The sequence below is a fragment of the Oncorhynchus nerka genome, linkage group LG14 (genome assembly GCF_034236695.1).
Source record: "Oncorhynchus nerka isolate Pitt River linkage group LG14, Oner_Uvic_2.0, whole genome shotgun sequence".
Taxonomy (NCBI): domain Eukaryota; kingdom Metazoa; phylum Chordata; class Actinopteri; order Salmoniformes; family Salmonidae; genus Oncorhynchus; species Oncorhynchus nerka.
Window position 1 is genome coordinate 83167787 of NC_088409.1, and position 24073 is coordinate 83191859.

At 45.6% G+C, this 24073-nt stretch overlaps 1 protein-coding gene across 1 annotated transcript in view; it reads left to right on the forward strand.

Annotated features, from left to right (window-relative positions):
* Positions 1–568: 568 nt before the first annotated feature.
* Positions 569–24073, forward strand: part of LOC115141974 (phosphatidylinositol 4,5-bisphosphate 3-kinase catalytic subunit beta isoform-like) — an 84097-nt gene continuing 60592 nt past the window's right edge. Inside the window, exons 1-2 of the mRNA XM_029681413.2 lie at positions 569–934; positions 23042–23115. The gene's annotated coding sequence lies outside the window, so the exon portion shown is untranslated. The remainder of the gene's footprint in view (positions 935–23041; positions 23116–24073) is intronic.

Sequence of the window (24073 nt, forward strand, 5' to 3'; positions counted from 1 at the left end):
CCAAAGAGTCAACTTGCTGCCCCTTCAATTGATGATGAGGCAACTGACTTGTGTTGCATGGTGCAAACATTATTATTCAATTGATAATATCTAATAAAATAACCCTGGCTTATCATTACTTTCTTTGAGACGGTTTAAGTCATAACCATGATGAATCATGTAGCCTAGTTTAATGTGGACTATTAGCCTATGGGGCTACATGTTGGTTATGTAGGCCTATTCATAGTAGGCTAGGCTATATATTAATGCACTGCCTTTACAGTTATTAGCATTCAAAATAAGGCATAGTGTACCTATTTTTTAAAACACATCATCACAACCAGGCAGGCACCAGCTGGCACAGAAAGTCCTGTATAATGACTGGCTCAAGTCAACACGCGACCCCCTCCCAAAATAATGCACCGGGATAATCGACGCGCCTTTGGCAGCGTTGGAATGTTTCAACTGGCAAATTCCACTCCCGTTTTTTCCCATCTCAATTAGTTGGAGAGGTTTCAGAACTTTGTGTTTCCGGGTGAAATCTCTAGCCCGAAGTTACATGCCGGGGATATGAACATAGGAGATGCAAAGCCGGCTGAGCACTAGGCGGCTGCAAGAACAGTGTAGTCTACGCAGGGAGGGGGAGAAAGGGAAGGGAGAGAATAAGAAAAAAACGAACAGCCACTGAGCTGTGCGTTTTTCACCTTCTGAAAAACAGGAAGCCAACGCCGATCTGCCTACCTGGCCGCATTGTCCTGCAGGGAGAAGACAGCGGGTTCTTGCCACGCATCGGCATATTCTTTTTCTAAAGCCTAACTCTCGTTCTTGTGGATTCAAACGCGAGAAAAACTGTCGTTCTTGTGGATTCAATCGAGAGAAAACAACTTTTAACTAGGCCTATTTCCTCATTCGTACGGTCGTTATTTTCATATTCCCAACAAGAATATAACTCAAGGTAAGTCCCTGGCACTAGCCTACATGGAGTCATTGAGCAAGTCGACCGAGGTGGAGTTGAAGTGCTATGTTGTGTCGAGACCTCACCCAGATTGTTGTTTGAAGTTATAAGCTACATTTACACTTTTGTCGGGAAAATATTATTTTCTTATTTGTGTCAAACAATAGGCAACGTTTCGAAACGAGTTTCATGATTGGTTTGCTCTCTGAGCACCCAATGACGCTTTCTGCCTTTTCCCTAGTGTTCTCATCCGTAAGTTTCGCCCACACCAGGGACCATGTGAACTACAAACCCCCCGAGTTAGGTAGACTATGCAACATATCACCGGATTGTAGTCGTTTATTATTAATATGGGCCTTTGAAAGCAGCGACATGTTTTGGTCTCAAAATGATTAGGCTATTTATTTACAATGCAGCTGGGTCGGGTATGTTAGGTGTCGTTGTATAATATTGTTTGGTGACTTGTCATTAAAACTCTGGTTTGACGCAGTCGCTGCTGCTTTTCGCCTGATCTCAGTCTATACAGAACCACGGTTTGACTCTAGGCTACGGATGACACAATGGGGACATGTTTAGGCTACACTTGATAGCATAGCTTTTCTTTGCTGTCGGTTATGTCATGATTTATTTTTTATGTAATCTATGCCTTCGCGTTCTCAAACGGAAGGGAATCCCGCCGTGGAACATTGGCAGAGTGGTAAAATAGGGCAAGTCGCATCGACGTTTGTCTCGCGGTAGTTTTAAAACCGGGAAGTTTTTGGTGAGGTTGGGTAGAATTTAGCAGTTGACCGGTGGATAGTGCATTTCTGGAGTAGAGTCATGCCTGCCTGCCTGTCAATGCCATTATAGATGACTGTCTGCCATGTCCCCAAAAATGTATGAATATGTTATTCAAGTAATTGTTGTAGCACATTGTTTGTCATTTTCGCCAGGCCTTTTGCCCCACTTTGTCAGCTTGTAGGCCTCTGCCAGCACTTGGATAGGCTACGTCCGAGCACACTTAGTGACAAAAAAACAAATGTCTAGTACTATAATTCCAAGCGGCCTATGTCTTTGAGACTTTGACATAGTTATTGCTTAGCCAATGTGATGACGCACCTTACCTGTCTTTTAAAATATTAGTGAATTAAGTGTCGCAATTTTACTTATATTTCATGAACTCAAATGCTCATGCAAGTTTGAGCATTTCTGTATCTCAGATTTTCTCCCTTAAGCAGCAATATTAACCTTTTGGGCGACCTGACGAAATTCACATAGAAATATATATATTTCTAGGACGTGGTAGATCTGTCCTATGTGCACTATTTCTATGCTTCTCTGTCTTAAGTTTCATTTTTGCATATTTTACTTTTTGTGTACACCAGCTTTAAACAGCTGAAAATGCTATATTTTTGGTTATGGTAAATATATTTTACAGTGGTTTAGATGGCACAATGATTATACTTGGTTGTTTTGTCACATACTGAAATGAGGTAAACTATTTTAATTTTAGCGACCAGGAAATGGTGGAGTGATTTTTGAATAGTGCATTTTTAAGTAGGCCAGGTCTAATTATTTGGCAGCATATTCTATAGTGGTAAAAGTGGATACAAACAGTATGTGACTTAGCTTCACTGTATGACTGAGATGTGTACATTTGGTCCACACACCCGTTTCACTCCCATTAAGATAAGACAACGGAATTGACACACGTTACAACTCAGACATGTTTCTCTCTTCTTTCTCTCATCTCACTCCACACACACATCTCATTGCTCTATTATTGTCTAAATAATCATTGGATTCAGACTGTGTGTGTTTGCAGTGGTGTTGGTTTTGTGAATCAGTGCCTGGCTGGGACCGAAGCACCATGTGACAGTAAGTCAGTAAGCTTCCCAGCCGGATGAGACGAGGGAGCCATGATGTCACAGGTCAGGGGACCGTCGGGGACACAAATAGGAGTGTGTGTCTACTATAGTGTGGCTATGAGAGCAAATTACAACACACACACACACACACACAGCCCCCGGAGCACTAACACACGGGGTCTGGAGGAGAGGTGGTGGCGACTAGAGCCATGAATGGAGCATTTCTCTCAGTCATGTGAGAGAGAACTCTGTTCCTCCGAGGGGACAATTTGTCTGCATAAACACTTAATACACACACTTGACTTATTTCCACATACAGTACACAAGCACAGACACGCACACAGAAACACACACACACTGTTAAAGTAGCTGTGCTCTACACACACACATACACACACTATTTTAAGAGTTTTCCCAGAGGGTGGCCAACAAATTATATTTCAGAGCTTTAATGCACTTATCAGAAAGAAAGGTTAGATCTGAATTTTCTGTTTGTGAGTGATAATATTAAACTATTAAAAGGGTTTGTGTGTAGCCTCATGATTGTACTGTGTTCAATAGTGCAGAAAACGAGGATCATTGGTGAACACGTCATGATTACGTTGACATTTGGAGCTCTGATTGTACACAGATAATGTTAAGTATTTACTGTAGCTTCTCATTGAAATGTGTCTACTAATCAATTGGACTTGTATTTAGTTCTCTCTTGAAGGATAATGTTATTTTGAGCTGGTCTGTTAACCCTGTGGGAAACAGAGGAGAGATTTCTAATCTGGCTGCGGGCCAGGCAGCCCCATGTTGGGCGGGGCTGTTCTCAAGCCCCCTCTGAGGTGGTGTGGTGGTGGGGGGCACTGATAACGCTGCTGACGTCAGTCTCCTTAACAATGCAGCCCTTTAGACAACCTGCTATTTACTCCACAACCAGGCCTCTCCTAAGAAACGTAATGACGGAGTAAAAGTTATTAAAAGATCTGCGTGGCATGAGAACTCTGATCTCCTCATAGTGAACAGTGAGAGCTAGAAGGACTGGTTTCTACGGCTCCTACACCTTTAAATGAGCCAGTTGCACTGTGTGTGTGTCTTCTGGCATGGGAAACATGTTAACATTGCCAAAGCAAGTAGATGATATACAAAAGTGAAATAAAGAACAGGTAACATTACACTCACAGAAGTTCCAAAAGAATAGACATTACAATGTCATGTCTATATACAGTGTTGTAATGATATGCAAATAGCTAAAGTACAAAAGGGAAAATAAATAAACAAATATAGGTTGTAATTGCAATGGTGTTTGTTCTTCACTTGGTTGCCTTTTTCTTGTGGCAACAGGTCACACATCTTGCTGCTGTGATGGCACACTGGTATTTCACCCAGTAGATATGGGAGTTTATCAAAATCGGGTTTGTTTTCAAATTCTTCATCTGTAATCTGAGGGAAATCTGTGTCTCTAATATGGTCATACATTTGGCAGGAGGTTAGGAAGTGCAGCTTAGTTTCCATCTCATTTTGTGGGCAGTGTGTACATAGCCTGTCTTCTCTTGAGAGTCAGGTCTGCCTTCAGCGGCCTTTCTTAATAGCAAGGCTATGCTCACTGAGACTGTACATAGTCAAAGCTTTCCTGTGTACTCCGTTTTGGGCCAAATAGCATTGTATTTCTGTGTTTTTGTTAAGTCTTTCCAATGTATCAAGTACTCTTCATGGAAATGTACTCACCACCTGCCTGTTTATAAAATACAGTTGAGGTCGGGTGTGTTTTGTACAGTAGTCAGTGTTCTTGTTAAAGGAATGAGACACCTGCGTCTGCAAATACTGCTGCCACCCACCATCCTCCTCAACTGTCCCCTCGCTCCCTAACTGGTTCACCCACCATCCTCCTCAACTGTCCCCTCGCTCCCTAACTGGTTCACCCACCATCCTCCTCAACTGTCCCCTCGCTCCCTAACTGGTTCACCCACCATCCTCCTCAACTGTCCCCTCTCTCCCTAACTGGTTCACACACACTTCCTGCTGTCACAGTCAAATGGAATCACCCCTCACAGCCATTGATGACTTGTGTAACATCCTCTTGGAAATCTGAAAGGAAGCCAGTGTGTGAGCAGCTGTGCTCCTGTGTGTGTATGTTTGGGGTGGGTGTGTGTTATGCCCCATCAAACAGTTGTATCCCACGAGCCAACTACCTTCTGTGGCTTAATATCCTCAGATGAGGACACATGCATATATATATATATATAATGTATTAGTAGATATGTTTACATATATAGTGGTGCTTAAATATCTAATGAGCATATACAGGACAGGCAGACATATAGGAAGTATGACATGTCCAGTAAGAGAACCAGAGAACAGCCAGGAAAGTGGAATTCTCCTCTTTCCTGCTTCACAAGCCAAGACCTGCAGAGGAATTCAGAGGAGGAGCGATGAACATCGGGGAGAAAGGAAGAGGCAGACAGGACAGGTACAGCTATGCAGGTAAACAATAAAGACGGATAGAAGGGGAGGTTAATATACATTAGTTTTAGAGGTCGACCGATTTAGATTTTTCAACGCTGATACCGATTATTGGAGGACAAAAAAAAAAGCCGGTACCGATTAATTGGCCGAATGTATGTGTAATGACAATTACAACAATACTGAATGAACACTTATTTTAACTTAATATAATAAATCAATAAAATCAATTTAGCCTCAAATAAATAATGAAACATGTTCATTTTGGTTTAAAAAAATGCAAAAACAAAGTGTTGGAGAAGAAAGTAAAAGTGCAATATGTGCAATGTAAGAATGCTAACATTTCAGTTCTTTGCTCAGAACATATGAAAGCTGGTGGTTCCTTTTAACATGAGCCTTCAATATTCCCAAGTAAGACTTTTTAGGTTGTAGTTATTATAGGAATTATAGGACTATTTCTCTCTATACCTTTTGTAATGACTACCATTTGTACCTGACTATTGGCTGTTCTTATAGGCACTTTAGTATTGCCAGTGTAACACTATAGCTTCCGTACCTCTCCTCGCTCCTACCTGGGCTCGAACCAGGAACACAACGACAACAGCCACCCTCGAATCAGCGTTACCCATGCAGAGCAAGGGGAATAACTACTCCAAGTCTCGGAGCGAGTGACGTTTGAAACGTTATTAGTGCGCACCCTGCTAACTAGCTAGCCATTTCACATCACATCGGTTACACCAGCCTAATCTCGGGAGTTGATAGGCTTGAAGTCATAAACGGCAGAGCTGGCAAAACGCACTAAAGTGCTGTTTGAATGAATGCTTATGATCCTGCTGGTGCCCACCATCGCTCAGTCAGACTGCTCTATCAAATCATAGACTTAATTATAACATAATAACACACAGAAATGCGAGCTTTAGGTCATTTAATATGGTCGAATCCGGAAACTATCATCTCAAACAAGACGTTTATTCTTTCAGTGAAATACGGAACTGTTCTGTATTTTATCTAACAGGTGGCATTCATAAGTCTAAATATTCCTGTTACATTGCACAACCTTCAATGTTATGTCATAATTACGTAAAATTCTGGAAAATTAGTGCGCAACGAGCCAGGCGGCCCAAACTGTTGCATATACCCTGACTCATCAGAGAAGTGACACAATTTCACCTGGTTAATATTGCCTGCTAACCTGGATTTCTTTTAGCTAAATATGCAGGTTTAAAAATATATACTTCTGTGTATTGATTTTAAGAAAGGCATTGGTGTTTATGGTTATGTGCATGTTGGAGCAACGACAATCCTTTTTCGTGAATGCGCACTGCATCGATTATATGCAACGCAGGATACGCTAGATAAACTAGTAATATCATCAACCATGTGTAGTTATAACTAGTGATTATGATTGATTAAGTTTAATGCTAGCTAGCAACTTACCTTGGCTTCTTACTGCATTCGCGTAATAGGCAGGCTCCTCGTGAGGCAGGTGGTTAGAGCTTTGGACTAGTTAACCGTAAGGTTGCAAGATTGAATCCCTGAGCTGACAAGATAAAAATCTGTCCTTCTGCCCCTGAACAAAGCAGTTAACCCACCGCTCCTAGGCCGTCATTGAAAATAAGAATGTGTTCTTAACTGACTTGCCTAGTTAAATAAAGGTGCTTTTTTTTTAAATAGGCAAAATCGGCACCAAAATTACAGATTTCCATTTGTTATGAAAACTTGAAATCGGACCTAATTAATCGGCCATTCCGATTAATCGGTCGACCTCTAATTACTTTGTTTTGTAAAGGAGAGAGGACATAGAAGTTGAAAGGTTGAGAGGTCAATGGAAGGAAAGAAAGATGCAGATGGGCATAGACAGATCTAGTTTTGAATTGAGGGTTAGTTTAGAATGGGGGTTGGATTGAGGTTTGCTTGGTGTAGAATGGGGTTGGATGGCTATACTGTAGAGAAAGAGAAGTGAGGCAAGTAGAGTTAGAGAAGAAGAGCTTGATGAGAGGAGGGGTAGACTTTCCCAGGCTATCCAAACTCCTTGCTCTTGCCAAATGCTATGCCCACGGACGTTAGTTTATTCTCCACAATGAGTCTGAATCGGAGTACCTCCCTGACAATTTTTAGAATGCAGACACATTCTAATCATTTTGATTGGTCACAGAAACAAATGGGTTGGACCAAAGCCAGGACACCTGTGAGTAAAGTGCTGTTTTGTAAATTCGTCATTGGCTTTGATACTCTGGTTAGATGATCCAATCGCTAATGGCTTTGTTTTGTACAACACTCCTCATTTTGACATCACTGCAAATGACTTCAACGATGGCAGTGTCTGACTGAAGTCTGTAGTGAACATAGAGTAGTGGAAGAATTCCGTTTGAGTCGTCCGGCAAGGGTAGACTGAGGTAGAGAAGAGGGATGTGGTCCTGACCTGGAGGTTTAGACTTCTCTATAACTTGAGGGAGTGACACTGCCCTACTCACCATGACAACGCCGCCTTAAGGCTGCTACATAACTGCTACAGTTACGCACACAACACACACAGATGGTGGTCTACACACAGATGTATGTACTGTAGTTTTAGTGAACCTTACAAAACACTGTCATATGTGACCCAAATAGTTGCAGTGAAATGTGTCGTTATACAGGGTCAGCCATAGTAGTACTGCACCCCTGGAGCGAAATAAGGGTGAAGTGCCTTGTTCAAGGGCACACGGACATATATTTTTTCACCTTGTCGGCTCGGGTATTCGAACCAGCGACTTTCCGGTTACTGGCCCAACACTCTTACCACTAGGCTACCTGCCGCCTACCTACTCTGTGTATGTACAGTCAGGGACATTTTCAGTTGATGACAATGGGATATTTTCTAGTTGTATTAATTAAGGTGAAGAAACCTCATAACCTTCTCTTCCCTGCCCTGCTGTGAGATAGATGGACCCACCCGGCCTGGACACTTTGGTCCGTCTGGGCTGCAGTACCTCTCCCTCATCTGCCTGTTGTTTACCACCTGACCTCTGGCTGTTCTTAACTAAATACTGTACATCACTCACACAGGTAAGGTGTGTTGTGTGACACCGACGCAAAAATGTGCACGTGTGGATTTTTATGTACATGTGCTAGTATTTGTGCACTGGTGAGCAGACATCATGGAAATGTCTGCTACTCCTCACCCGTGTGTGTGTGTGTTGCGTTGCACCATGACCTAGGCTGGGCCAGACCTTTGTTCAGTCAGGGGTACATCCAGGGGTACTCTGACAACTATATCCCCCTCACACACAGCCCCCTCCCACCTGGGAGAACAGGGGTACTCTGACAACTATATCCCCCTCACACACAGCCCCCTCCCACTTGGGAGAACAGGGGTACTCTGACAACTATATCCCCCTCACACACAGCCCCAACCCATCTGGGAGAACAGGGGTACTCTGACAACTATATCCCCCTCACACACAGCCCCAACCCATCTGGGAGAACAGGGGTACTCTGACAACTATATCCCCCTCACACACAGCCCCCTCCCACCTGGGAGAACAGGGGTACTCTGACAACTATATCCCCTCACACACAGCCCCCTCCCACCTGGGAGGAGAACAGGGGTACTCTGACAACTATATCCCCCTCACACACAGCCCCAACCCATCTGGGAGAACAGGGGTACTCTGACAACTATATCCCCTCACACACAGCCCCAACCCATCTGGGAGAACAGGGGTACTCTGACAACTATATCCCCCTCACACACAGCCCCAACCCATCTGGGAGGAGAACAGGGGTACTCTGACAACTATATCCCCCTCACACACAGCCCCCTCCCACCTGGGAGAACAGGGGTACTCTGACAACTATATCCCCTCACACACAGCCCCCTCCCACCTGGGAGAACAGGGGTACTCTGACAACTATATCCCCTCACACACAGCCCCCTCCCACCTGGGAGAACAGGGGTACTCTGACAACTATATCCCCCTCACACACAGCCCCAACCCATCTGGGAGAACAGGGGTACTCTGACAACTATATCCCCCTCACACACAGCCCCAACCCATCTGGGAGAACAGGGGTACTCTGACAACTATATCCCCTCACACACAGCCCCTCCCACCTGGGAGAACAGGGGTACTCTGACAACTATATCCCCTCACACACAGCCCCCTCCCACCTGGGAGGAGAACAGGGGTACTCTGACAACTATATCCCCCTCACACACAGCCCCAACCCATCTGGGAGAACAGGGGTACTCTGACAACTATATCCCCTCACACACAGCCCCAACCCATCTGGGAGGAGAACAGGGGTACTCTGACAACTATATCCCCCTCACACACAGCCCCAACCCACCTGGGAGGAGAACATGGGTACTCTGACAACTATATCCCCCTCACACACAGCCCCAACCCATCTGGGAGGAGAACAGGGGTACTCTGACAACTATATCCCCCTCACACACAGCCCCCTCCCACCTGGGAGAACAGGGGTACTCTGACAACTATATCCCCTCACACACAGCCCCCTCCCACCTGGGAGAACAGGGGTACTCTGACAACTATATCCCCCTCACACACAGCCCCTCCCACCTGGGAGAGAACAGGGTACTCTGACAACTATATCCCCCTCACACACAGCCCCCTCCCACCTGGGGGAGAACAGGGGTACTCTGACAACTATATCCCCCTCACACACAGCCCCTCCCACCTGGGAGAACTATATCCCCTCACACACAGCCCCAACCCATCTGGGAGAACAGGGGTACTCTGACAACTATATCCCCCTCACACACAGCCCCCTCCCACCTGGGAGGAGAACAGGGGTACTCTGACAACTATATCCCCCTCACACACAGCCCCAACCCACCTGGGAGAACAGGGGTACTCTGACAACTATATCCCTCACACACAGCCCCAACCCATCTGGGAGGAGAACAGGGGTACTCTGACAACTGACAACTATCCCCCTCACACACAGCCCCAACCCATCTGGGAGGAGAACAGGGGTACTCTGACAACTATATCCCCCTCACACACAGCCCCCTCCCACCTGGGAGAACAGGGGTACTCTGCCAAATATAGCCCCCCACACACAGCCCCTCCCACCTGGGAGAACAGGGGTACTCTGACAACTATATCCCCTCACACACAGCCCCAACCCATCTGGGAGAACAGGGGTACTCTGACAACTATATCCCCTCACACACAGCCCCTCCCACCTGGGAGGAGAACAGGGGTACTCTGACAACTATATCCCCCTCACACACAGCCCCTCACACCTGGGAGGAGAACAGGGGTACTCTGACAACTACATCCCCTCACACACAGCCCCAACCCATCTGGGAGAACAGGGTACTCTGACAACTATATCCCCTCACACACAGCCCCAACCCATCTGGGAGAACAGGGGTACTCTGACAACTATATCCCCCTCACACACAGCCCCAACCCATCTGGGAGGAGAACAGGGGTACTCTGACAACTATATCCCCCTCACACACAGCCCCAACCCATCTGGGAGGAGAACAGGGGACAACTATATCCCCCTCACACACAGCCCCTCCCACCTCTGACAACTATATCCCCTCACACACAGCCCCTCCCACCTGGGAGAACAGGGGTACTCTGACAACTATATCCCCTCACACACAGCCCCCTCCCACCTGGGAGAACAGGGGTACTCTGACAACTATATCCCCCTCACACACAGCCCCCTCCCACCTGGGAGGAGAACAGGGGTACTCTGACAACTATATCCCCCTCACACACAGCCCCCTCCCACCTGGGAGGAGAACAGGGGTACTCTGACAACTATATCCCCCTCACACACAGCCCCTCCCACCTGGGAGAACAGGGGTACTCTGCCAAATATAGCCCCTCACACACAGCCCCTCCCACCTGGGAGAACAGGGGTACTCTGCCCCCTCACACACAGCCCCCTCCCACCTGGGAGAACACATCTGCCAAATATAGCCCCCTCACACACAGCCCCCTCCCACCTGGGAGAACAGGGGTACTCTGACAACTATATCCCCGTCACACACAGCCCCCTCCCACCTGGGAGGAGAACAGGGGTACTCTGACAACTATATCCCCCTCACACACAGCCCCCTCACACCTGGGAGGAGAACAGGGGTACTCTGACAACTACATCCCCCTCACACACAGCCCCAACCCATCTGGGAGAACAGGGGTACTCTGACAACTATATCCCCCTCACACACAGCCCCCTCCCACCTGGGAGGAGAACAGGGGTACTCTGACAACTATATCCCCCTCACACACAGCCCCCTCCCACCTGGGAGGAGAACAGGGGTACTCTGACAACTATATCCCCCTCACACACAGCCCCAACCCATCTGGGAGGAGAACAGGGGTACTCTGACAACTATATCCCCCTCACACACAGCCCCAACCCATCTGGGAGGAGAACAGGGGTACTCTGACAACTATATCCCCTCACACACAGCCCCAACCCATCTGTGAGAACAGGGGTGATGACGCAGGGTCCTCTGTAAAGCCCCCTTGAGGACCTGTGTGTTTGGTGAGAGCGTAATGTGTGCTATGTTGCATTCCTGTGTTTGTGTGTGTGTGAGAGAGCGTGTGTGTGTGAGAGAGAGCGTGTGTGTGTGAGAGAGAGCGTGTGTGTGTGAGAGAGAGCGTGTGTGTGTGTGAGAGAGAGCGTGTGTGTGTGTGAGAGAGAGCGTGTGTGTGAGAGAGAGAGCGCGTGTGTGTGTGTGTGTGTGTGAGAGAGAGCGCGTGTGTGTGTGTGTGTGAGAGAGAGCGCGTGTGTGTGTGTGTGTGTGTGAGAGAGCGCGTGTGTGTGTGTGTGTGTGTGAGAGAGCGTGTGTGTGTGTGTGTGAGAGAGAGAGCGTGTGTGAGAGAGAGAGCGTGTGCGTGTGTGTGTGTGAGAGAGAGCGTGTGAGTGAGCGTGTGCGTGTGAGAGAGAGCGTGTGCGTGTGTGAGAGAGAGCGTGTGCGTGTGTGAGAGAGAGCGTGTGCGTGTGTGAGAGAGAGCGTGTGCGTGTGTGAGAGAGAGCGTGTGCGTGTGTGAGAGAGAGAGAGCGTGTGCGTGTGTGAGAGAGAGCGTGTGCGTGTGTGAGAGAGAGCGTGTGCGTGTGTGAGAGAGAGCGTGTGCGTGTGTGAGAGAGAGCGTGTGCGTGTGTGAGAGAGAGCGCGTGTGTGAGAGAGCGTGTGTGAGAGAGAGCGTGTGTGAGAGAGAGCGTGTGTGAGAGAGAGCGTGTGTGAGAGAGCGTGTGTGAGAGAGAGCGTGTGCGTGTGTGAGAGAGCGTGTGCGTGTGAGAGAGCGCGTGCGTGTGAGAGAGAGCGCGCGTGTGTGAGAGAGAGCGTGCGTGTGAGAGAGCGCGCGCGTGTGTGAGAGCGCGCGCGTGTGAGAGAGAGAGCGCGAGCGCGCGTGTGAGAGAGAGCGCGCGCGTGTGAGAGAGAGCGTGTGTGAGCGCGCGTGTGTGTGTGTGTGAGAGAGCGCGTGTGTGTGTGAGAGCGCGTGTGTGAGAGCGTGTGTGAGAGCGTGTGTGAGAGCGCGTGTGCGTGAGAGCGTGCTCTTGATCACTGAGATCAGTGTGTGATTAAGACTAAAGGAGCCTTTTTTGTGTGTGAATTTTACCCCCATTTTTCTCCCCAATTTCGTGGTATCCAATAGTAATTACTAACAATCTTGTCTCATCGCTACAACTCCCGCACGGGCTCGGGAGAGACGAAGGTCGAAAGCCACGCGTCCTCCAATACACAACCCAACCAAGCCGCACTGCTTCTTAACACATCGCGGATCCAGCCCGGAAGCCAGCCGCACCAATGTGTCGCAGGAAACACTGTGCACCTAGCGACCTGGTCAGCATGCACTGCGCCCGGCCCGCCACAGGAGTCGCTAGTGAGCAATTAGACAAGAATATCCCTACCGGCCAAACCCTTCCTAACCCGGACGGCGCTTGGCCAATTGTGCGTTGCCCCATGGACCTCCCAGTTGCCGCCGGCTACGACAGAGTCTGGGTTCGCAACCCAGAGTCTCTGGTGGTACAGCTAGCACTGAGATGCAGTGCCTTAGACCACTGTGCCACCCGGGAGGCCGAGTTCATACATATTTAGCAGATGTTATTGGTTCTACCTACTCATTCAAGGGATTTTCTATATTTTGACTGTTTTCTACATTGTAGAATAATAGGGAAGACATCAACTATGAAATTACATATGGAATCATGTAGTAAACAAGTGTTAATCAAATCAAAATATATTTGAGATTCTTAAAAGTAGCCATCCTTTGCCTTGATGACAGCTTTGCACACTCTTGGCAGAAAATAGTCAAAATAAAGAAAAACCCTGTGTATGTTTGTCCAAACTTTTGACTGGTACTGTACATATTTAGCAGATGTTATTGCGGTGTAGCGAAATGCTTGTTTAAAGTTGCTTAGCAGTTAAAAGCAGAGCTGCCACACCTGCCGGCACCATCTTGTCTAGTTGTTGCTGAGAGGATGTGAAGAGTACAACTACTAGGGCCAGTTTTCCCAGACCTAGACTAGTCCTGGTTTAAAACATGCTCAACTGAGACTCAGTTATCATATATATAACCCTAACTCAGACCTAGATATTAAGCCTAGTCCTGGTTTAAAACATGCTCAACTGAGACTCAGTTATCACATATATAACCCTAACTCAGACCTAGATATTAAGCCTAGTTCTGGTTCTAAAGCATGCTCAACTGAGACTCAGTTAACAGATATATATAACCCTAACTCAGACCCAGATGTTAAGCCTAGTCCTGGTCCTAAAGCATGCTCAACTGAGACTCAGTTAACAGATATATATAACCCTAACTCAGACCTAGATATTAAGCCTAGTCCTGGTCCTAAAGCATGCTCAACTGAGACTCAGTTATCACATATATAACCCTAACTCAGACCTAGATATTAAGCCTAGTCCTGGTCCTAAAGCATGCTCAACTGAGACTCAGTTATCACATATATAACCCTAACTCAGACCTAGATATTAAGCATAGTCCTGGTCCTAAAGCATGCTCAACTGAGACTCAGTTATCACATATATAACCCTAACTCAGACCTAGATATTAAGCCTAGTCCTGGTCCTCAAAGACTCATGCTCAACTGAGACTGGTCAGTTATCACTGAGATCATATAACCCTAACTCAGACCTAGATATTAAGCCTAGTCCTGGTCCTAAAGCATGCTCAACTGAGACTCAGTTAACAGATATATATAACCCTAACTCAGACCTAGATATTAAGCCTAGTTCTGGTCTTAAAGCATGCTCAACTGAGACTCAGTTATCACATATATAACCCTAACTCAGACCTAGATATTAAGCCTAGTCCTGGTCCTAAAGCATGCTCAACTGAGACTCAGTTAACAGATATATATAACCCTAACTCAGACCCAGATGTTAAGCCTAGTCCTGGTCCTAAAGCATGCTCAACTGAGACTCAGTTATCACATATATAACCCTAACTCAGACCTAGATATTAAGCCTAGTCCTGGTCCTAAAGCATGCTCAACTGAGACTCAGTTAACAGATATATATAACCCTAACTCAGACCTAGATATTAAGCCTAGTTCTGGTCTTAAAGCATGCTCAACTGAGACTCAGTTATCACATATATAACCCTAACTCAGACCTAGATATTAAGCCTAGTTCTGGTCTTAAAGCATGCTCAATGGAGATTGTAAGTGCAGCATTTTGAATGGATCCCCAATGGCTCTCAGGTGGAAGGACAACAGATCTAGCTTGAGATAATAGTACTCTGAGACACTCATGGTTTGAAGGTACTATCAACACTAAGTGTGTATTGAGGCCTTGTTTTATTATGAGCTGTTCTCCCCTCAGCAGCCTCTGGTGATATAAGAAGACAATTCCACAGTGTTGAGATGGTGACACTGCACCTCAGGGGGTGCCATTTTGGAATGTAATGAAAGGGGGTGGTATAATTCTGGGGGTGGGGGGTAGCAGGACATGGGTAAGAAGTGGGAGCGGGGTCAGTGGGGAGGTGGAGAGAGGGAGACAGAGTTGGGTGGGGAGGGTGTGATTCACCCCTCAGAATCTACATTCCTTGCATACCACAGAGGGGATGGGTGGAGGAGAGGAAGGGGGTGTGTGATGGGAAAGGTAAGTGGTAGAAAGGGTTTGACTGAGCCAGGCTGCCAATGTGGTGTTGGTACAGTGATAAGAGTGGAACAGTTTGGGAATTCTTTAAAGGTGGCAGATTAGGTTGTGGTGTGTCTCTGGCTGGTGGGTCTTCAGATCTAGTCAGTTGATACGGGTCTGTCTTCGTGTCATGTAGGCAGTGTTCTCTAGACAAGGTGAAAAATGGGCTGTTACTTAGTGCCTATGGAAATTCTACACCCCTGTGAACTTAATCTAAAAAGTGATTCAATTTGTGGTTTTTCTCCAGATCTACTCCACATTTCCGAAGTCAAAGTTATAGAAAATGTTCCTAATTTAAGAAAAGGTATTAAAAAAACTAAATTGGATGAAGGTGTCTGCATGCTTCCTAGCCAAACAGTTCGGAATAGTTTGTTCGTATATTATGAGATTTTGTGACATTTTTGTTTGCTTTGAACTTTTTGAGCACCTTCTTTTTTTTCTTGAGGCAAGTCTACAACCTCTCTCTTCCGTGATTGGTCAACAGCAGGGATTCTTAAAGGAAGTGCCTGTCATTCAACGAGAGACGAATTGTCCTCATGCATATTTTTCACTTGAGAAATACTGCACCAAACATCTTTGTCAGATGCAAAATTGAGAGACTAAGAACTCCTCTGCAAAAACTTAACTCAAGAAATATGCCATTAATGTTTATCTTAGATTATTTCGGACTATTTTTGAAGAAGTGTATACTGGGTGTGTGTGAAGGCTTTCTGTCTGTGTAAGCATCTACGCTCAGAGCACCGACGCAGCACCCAGACCGGCATCATCCACCACGGCTTTGTGCAGAGTGCTACGTCACGCTGTCGTTGTTCGACTAGTGCCATGAGCCTGCCCGCTAGTTAGCCATTGATTCAGTAAAGAGCCCAGTGTTATTTTAGCCTGCAAAGCTTGAACAACAAAGCCCCTTTTTACTGGGGTTCCAGGCAGATTAGATGGACGGTGGATCTATTTCTAGTCTCCTCCTTTCTAGTAGAGGGGTGTGCTGTTTTACAGGAATGGATCAATAACTGCGCCCCTGTGTCTCTGCCATAAGACTGCTAATTATGCTGAACAAAAATATAAAAGCAACAACATTTCTAAGATTTTACTGAGTTACAGTTCATATAAGGAAAAAATAATAATTAGACCCTAATCTATTGATTTCACATGACTGTCAATACAGATATGCGTATGTTGGTCACAGATGCCATAAATAGAAAACATTTTCGGGGCGGGGATCAGAAAACCAGTCAGTATCTGGGGTGACAAAATGTGCCTCATGCAGCGCGACACATCTCCTTCACATAGAGTTGATCAGGCTGTTGATTGTGGAATGTTGTCCCACTCCTCTTCAATGGCTCTGTGTTGCTGGACATTGACTGGAACTGGAACACCCTGTGGATCCAGAGCATTCCAAACATGCCCAATAGGTGACATGCCTGGTGAGTATGCAGGCCATGGAAGAACTAGGACATTTTCAGCTTCCAGGAATTGAGTACAGATCCTTGCAACATGGGGCTGTGCATTATCATGCTGAAACATGAGGTGATGGTATCGGATGAATGATACGATCAATGGGCCTCAGGAATTCGTCACAGTATCTATGTGCCATTGATAAAATGCAATTGTGTTCATTGTCCGTGACCCCATAACCCCACCACCACCATTGGGTACTCTGTTCACAATGTTGACATCAGCTCACTGCTTGCCCACACACGACGCTATACACGTTGCCTGCCATCTGCCCAGTACAGTTGAAACCGGGATTCATCCGTGAAGAGCACACTTCTCCCGTATGCCAGTGGCCATCGAAGGTGTGCATTTGCCCACTGAAGTCTGTTACGACGCCGAACTACAGTCTGGTCAAGACCTTGGAGAGGACGACGAGCACGCAGATGAGCTTCCCTGAGACGGTTTCTGACAGCTTGGGCAGAAATTATTCGGTTGTGCAAACCCACAGTTTCATCAGTTGTCCGGGTGGCTGGTCTCAGACAATTCTGCAGGTGATGAAGCTGGATGTAGAGGTCCTGGGCTGGCGTGGTTACACGTGGTCTATGGCTGTGAAGCTGGCTGGACGTACTGGCAAATTCTCTCAAATGACATTGGAGGTGGCTTATGGTAGAGAAATTAACATTAAAATCTCGGCCAACAGCTCTGGTGGACATTCCTGCAGTCAGCATGCCATTGAACGTTCCCTCAACTTGAAGACATCTGTGGCATTGTGTTGTGTGACAACTGCACATTTTAGTGGCCTTTTATTGTCCCCAGCACCAACTGCAATTGTTTAGTGATCATACTGTTTAATCAGCTTCTTGATATGCCACACCTGTCAGGTGGGATGGATTATTTTGACAAAGGAAAAATGCTCAGTTAAAGGGATGTAAACAAATGTTAAATAAGCTTTTTGTGGGTATGGAAAATGTCTGGGATCTTTTATTTCAGCTCATGGGAATAATGTTGCGTTTTATTTTTGTTTTGTGTAGTTAGTCCTGGTAGCTATTGATTTAACTATCTGCATTGACCCTTTTTGCACTAATTATTTTGACTCATCACATTTGTTTCTCTTACTGTCTATCTATCCTGTTGCCTAGTAACTTTACCCCTACATATATGTACAAGTCTACCAAAATGACCTTATTCCCCTGCACATCGACTCAGTACTGGTACCAGTGTATATAGCCAAGTTATCATTACTCATTATGTATTTATTCCTTGTTATTGTTTTCTTTATATTTCTCTGCATTGTTGGGAAGGTCCCATAAGTAAGCATTTCACTGTTCTTCCACAACTGTTGTTTACGAAGCATGTGACAAATATAACATTTGATTTGTGGGCTGTGTTGCGTTTTGGTTAGCGTTTAGCATCAGGGTTTCCTGGTTGAGCGATACAGGCCGAGACAGACACACAGATGGCAATGAACCGTATACTCATTCAGACACACACATAAAAGAAGACACTGACAGACTGAGGAACACACAGCTCTTGGATGTATTGGGTCATGTGATGTGTGAGCTTTGATAAGCCCAGATCCCTATGAATCCATCCAGTCAGTTAAACATCGACTCTCCAGACTACAAGATCGTATCAGTACTGCTACAGCCACACAGTTCCTGGAATGAGCATGAGTCTGCCGCTTGTAGGGTTTTTTGCGGTGTGTGTGTGTCTGCTTGTTTGTTTGACATGTTTAGCTGTCCATTTCCAAACCCTATTCTGGAGAAACTCAGAATGGACTGTGTGTGTGGCTGCGTGCAGTATATTTGATTGCGACCATTTCATCGCTCTCTTTCTGTGAATTTATCCAGTCCCTTAAAGGTGGTTGACGTGTTCCATCCTGAGTGTCACTGTGTAGTGAACAGACAGACAAAAACACACAACTAAACTCTGGCATGTTTCCCTGGGCTGCCCAGGGTCACGCCCTCCTTAACAAGATTGGCCATCTTTGCCATTGGGAAAACACAGGAAGTCTGCAGCCTTCCTCCTCGTGTGTGTGCCTGCAGTATGTTTATCTACCATCCCACGGGTTGACATTTCCTCTGCCCATAGTGAGGGGATATATCCCTTTAAATGACGGATGTGGTGTACTACATGTGCTTTATGTAAACAGCAGGGTAATGTTGTGGTATGTGCGTACTGAGTATATTATGTACAATTTAGGATTAATATACTTTTTAACTAATTGAACAACCTTTTTCCTTTGGGGGGGGGGGGGTTTGTGGTGAGGTTTTCTGCAGAAATATCTGAGTTGAAGTGCTTGCAATACCTGTTGTCTACTCTTGGCTAGAGAGGAAAGAGGGGGAGTGAAATGCCACTTTGGTTGAAGGGCATATAGATATATACATATAGTCTCACACTCAGAGAACCACATCTCTCTCTCCTCTCATTCCTTCTCAAACACTCACCGACCGTGTGGTCTCGCTCTCTGTAGCCGATGTAAGTCCTTTTTAAACGGGTCAACATTCGCAAGGCCGCGGGGCCAGATGGAAAGTGTCTTCACTGACATTTTCAACCTATCCCTAATCAAGTCTGTAATACCAACTTGTTTCTAGGAGACCACCATAGTCCCTGTGCCCAAGAACGTCAAGGTAACCTCCCTGAATGACTGTCACTATGCCATGAAATGTTTTAAAAGGCTCTTCATTGCTCACATCAGTTTCAAATTTGAATGTCACATGTACAACACCACCACCCCAAACACCCTGGACCCACTCAAATTCATATACTGTCCCAACAGGTCCACAAATTTCACGATCTCTATTGCCCCCCACACGGCATGCGCCCACCTGGACAAAATTAATGCCAATGTAAGAATACTGATCATTGACGACAGCTCAGCCTTCAACATCATAATCCCCTCCAAGCTCTGGGACTGAACAACTCCCTCTGCGACTGGATCCTGGCCTTCCTGATGGCTGCCCCCAGGCGTTGAGGGTAGGCAACAACCCATCCACCATGCCTACCATCAACACGGGGGCGACTCCAACACCATCGTCAGGTTAGCTGACAACACGACAGTGGTCGTGATCACCGACGACGATGAGGCAGCCTATAGGGAGGAGGTCAGGGCTACAACTTCTCCCTCAATGTGAGCAAGACAAAGGAGCTGATCGATGGGGCTGTAGTGGAGCGAGTCGAGAGCTTCAAGTTCCTCTGTGTCCACATCACTAAGGAATTATTATGGTCCACACCAGGGGATGGAACATAAATCATTTTCCAATCGTTTCGTTCTGAACAAAACCATATTTTTTAAAATTCGGTTCCAATTTTCACACCAGCAAAATAAAGTTCTGAACCTGTTCTAATGGGGGACAAAGGATTGGTTTTTATTGTTCCTTTCTGAAATAGATGGGTAAGCGGTTTAGTCTGTATAGGAAAGTTGTATTTTGCCGTAACAGCATCGTTGAATCATAATGAAAGACACTCACTGTGCTGCCAGTCAGTGTAGGGTGTGATGTAACTGAAATTTTGTGGGTGAGGAGAGAGAATTGAGAAAGCTTGCCTTGAAGCACTGGGCATCTTGTTATGACATGCATTATCTGAATTAGGCCCATAGAATTATACCTACGGAGGAGCGACTTTTATGGAGGAACTTTGAATGCCTTTGAACCTTCGAGTTGGTTTGATGTTGGACCAGCTAGCTAGCTAATAAGCTTGTGTGCAGAGCAGCACTAGAATTAAAAACACATCTTACCTTTTTGTAGTTAATAAATCTAATGTGAAACATGACTATAGTATCCTTAACTAACGTTAAAGTGAATCTGTTCTTCTCTAATTAAACATCTCTCCCTAATTTCTGAACACTTGTAATGTCGTCTGTAGGCTACAGTAACCTATGCTTCACAGGGGAGGGGCAGGTAACCTATGCACACCCACACACCCACTGGCAAAGATTTCCAGCTGGCAGGCAGATGCAGGTATACGTTTCTGATTGACAGTGAAGGCACTTGTTACAATTTTTGTCGGACTGGAAAAACATTTCTGGAATGCTATTCACTTTTCCATGCTTTTAAAACTAAGGTTCTGTTCCCGGAAGATGGATCACTTTCGTTTCAGATTTGGGTTCTGTTCCTCAATAAAATAACATTTTCCAGTTTTCGGTTCAGTTCCCTGAACTGGTTCCAACCCTTGGTCCACAAACACCTACACAGTTGTGAAGAGGGCACAACAGCGCCTCTTCCTCTTCAAGAGGCTTAAATGATTTGGCATGAGGCCTTGCACCAACAGGACCCTGAACAGCTTCTACCCCGCAAGTCATAAGACTGCTAAACAGCTAATCAAATCCTTTCAGAGGCCGTTTGGAACCTTGTAGTGAGTGTTGCAACTGAGGACAGACACTTTTTAAAATGATTAAATTTTTTCACCCCCAGCACTCAGCGGTCCGGTTCTGTGAGCTTGTGTGGCCTACCACTTCGTGGCTGAGCTGTTTGCTCCTAGACGTTTCAACTTCACAATAACAGCACTTACAGTTGACCGGGGCAGCACTAGCAGGGCAGAAATTTGACAAACTGACTTGTTGGAAAGGTGGCATCCAATGACGGTACCACATTGAAAGTCACTGATCTCTTCAGTAACGCCATTCTACTGCCAATGTTTGTCTATGAATATTGCATGGCTGTGAGCTCGATTAAAAAAAATTTTTTCTTTTTTTTTCTTTTTATACACCTGTCAGCAACGGGGGTGGCGGAAATAGCCAAATCCTCTAGTTTTGAAGGGGCATCCACATACTTTTGTTGATATGTTTATGTACATGGCTACCTCAATTACCTTGTTCCCGACACATCGGCGCTACTCTCTCTATATAACCATGTTATAGTTATTCACTGTGCATTTATTACGTGTCATTCTTTGTTTTGTTTGTTTTTTACTCTGGTTTGTTGGAAAATGATCCATAAGTAAAGCGTTTCACTGTTGGTCTACACCTGTTGTTTACGACACGTGACAAATAATAACCTTATAATAATGGGTTTCACTCAATCTCACGATACATGGCCCCATTCATTCTTTCCTTTACACGGATCAGTCGTCCTGATCCCTTTGCAGAAAAACAGCCCCAAAGCATGATGTTTCCATCCCCATGCTTCACAGTAGGTATGGTGTTCTTTGGATGCAACTCAGCATTCTTTGTCCTCCAAACACGACGAGTTGAGTTTTTACTAAAAAGTTATATTTATTATTTTGGTTTCATCTGACCATATGACATTCTCCCAATCGTCTTCTGGATCATCCAAATGCTCTCTAGCAAACTTCAGACGGGCCTGGACATGTACTGGCTTAAGCAGGGGGACACGTCTGGCACTGCAGGATTTGAGTCCCTGCCGGCGTAGGGTGTTACTGATGGTAGGCTTTGTTACTTTGGTCCCAGCTCTCTGCAGGTCATTCACTAGGTCCCCCCGTGTGGTTCTGGGATTTTTGCTCACCGTTCTTGTGATCATTTTGACCCCACAGGGTGAGATCTTGCGTGGAGCCCCAGATCGAGGGAGATTATCAGTGGTCTTGTATGTCTTCCATTTCCTAATAATTGCCACCACAGATGATTTCTTCAAACCAAGCTGCTTACCTATTGCAGATTCACTCTTCCCAGCCTGGTGCAGATCTACAATTTTGTTTCTGGTGTCCTTTGACAGCTCTTTGGTCTTGGCCATAGTAGAGTTTGGAGTGTGACTGTTTGAGGTTGTGGACAGGTGTCTTTTATACTGATAACAAGCTCAAACAGGTGCCATTAATACAGGTAAAGGGTGGAGGACAGAGGAGCCTCTTAAAGAAGAAGTTACAGGTCTGTGAGAGACAGAAATCATGCTTGTTTGTAGGTGACCAAATACTTATTTTCCACCATAATTTGCAAATAAATTAATGAAAAATCCTACAATGTGATTTTCTGGATTTATTCTTCTCATTTTGTCTGTCATAGTTGAAGTGTACCTATGATGAAAATTACAGGCCTCTCTCATCTTAAGTGGGAGAACTTGCACAATTGGTGGCTGACTAAATACTTTTTTGCCCTTGTGTGTGTGTGTGTGTGTGTGTCAAAGATCATTATTCAAAGCATCATCCCACACACACTCCAGGGAAAACCACACACGCAAAGTAGTCATGCCCTATCAGATTCTGTGAAACTGCTTGTAATGTTTTTTTCTTAACTCTCGCTACCACACACACACTGATGTTGTTGTTGTTCCTTCTGCCCCACAGATGCAGTGTCCCTCCCCCGACACCCCCAACATGGAGGAGAGCCACAGGGAATAGAAGCCTCCAGGAGACTATAGGTAAGACCTGTTTGTGTCTTTAGGGAAAGCCCCAAGGGAACATGTCATAGCCAAATTGTTTGGGAAGTTAGGTGCTTTTCCACCTACATTACGGTAAAGAAAATGCAAAATGATTGTAAAGGACACCTGCGAATGTTTGTGCATGTGTGTGGTTGCGTGCGTGTTCTGGAATGCATTGCGCTCAGTGTGCTGGAATCTGGTAGTGTAGTGTAGTGTCCTGACAGGCGGAGAATGTTGGAAATCCACCAGCCTAGTTTGGGAAAATCTGCTAGGTGAACACTACGTAGCCTAGCCACCATGCAGTTTCGCTTTGATGTCTAACTACAACCTGAAATATTGGCCTAGTTCACTGCTCTAGTAAGTCACTGTTCTCCATCCCTAGTTCTGGCCTGTGTTCAGATGTCTGTTTTATGAATCCCCAGGACCAGGATGGAAGAACTATAGTGTCTTCTAAAATCTTCTGTAGTAACATGGGGCTATGACTGAGTCTGTGACTATGGAGCTATGACTGACTCCATAATTGTGCTTGTGTACATAGATGCCTGTATACATACCAAAGTACTGTTCTGTGGTACATGGTGACACTGTGCCTCTGCTTGGCTCCTAGCGAGATTTATTGAATCCAATGAACTCAATAAGCAGTGGTCTGTCTCAGATCTTTGTGTGACAGAAATATGTCATGTAAATCCAAACATGTTTTTATTCTCTTGGACATGTATCTTTTCCATCATTCTCCTTTTTACTTTTTTATATTTGAGTAATTTAGCAGAGACTTTCTTATCCAGTGTGACTTTAGTTAATTCATTTTTAAGACGGCTATGTGGGACAACCACAAATCTCAGTCATAGTAAATTTTTTCTCAAAGTAGCTATCAGCAAATTCAGTGCTAGTGTTGGGGGGGCTGTGGGATTATGTAAGATGCTCGTTGAAGAGGTAGGGTTTCAGATGACCATTGGGG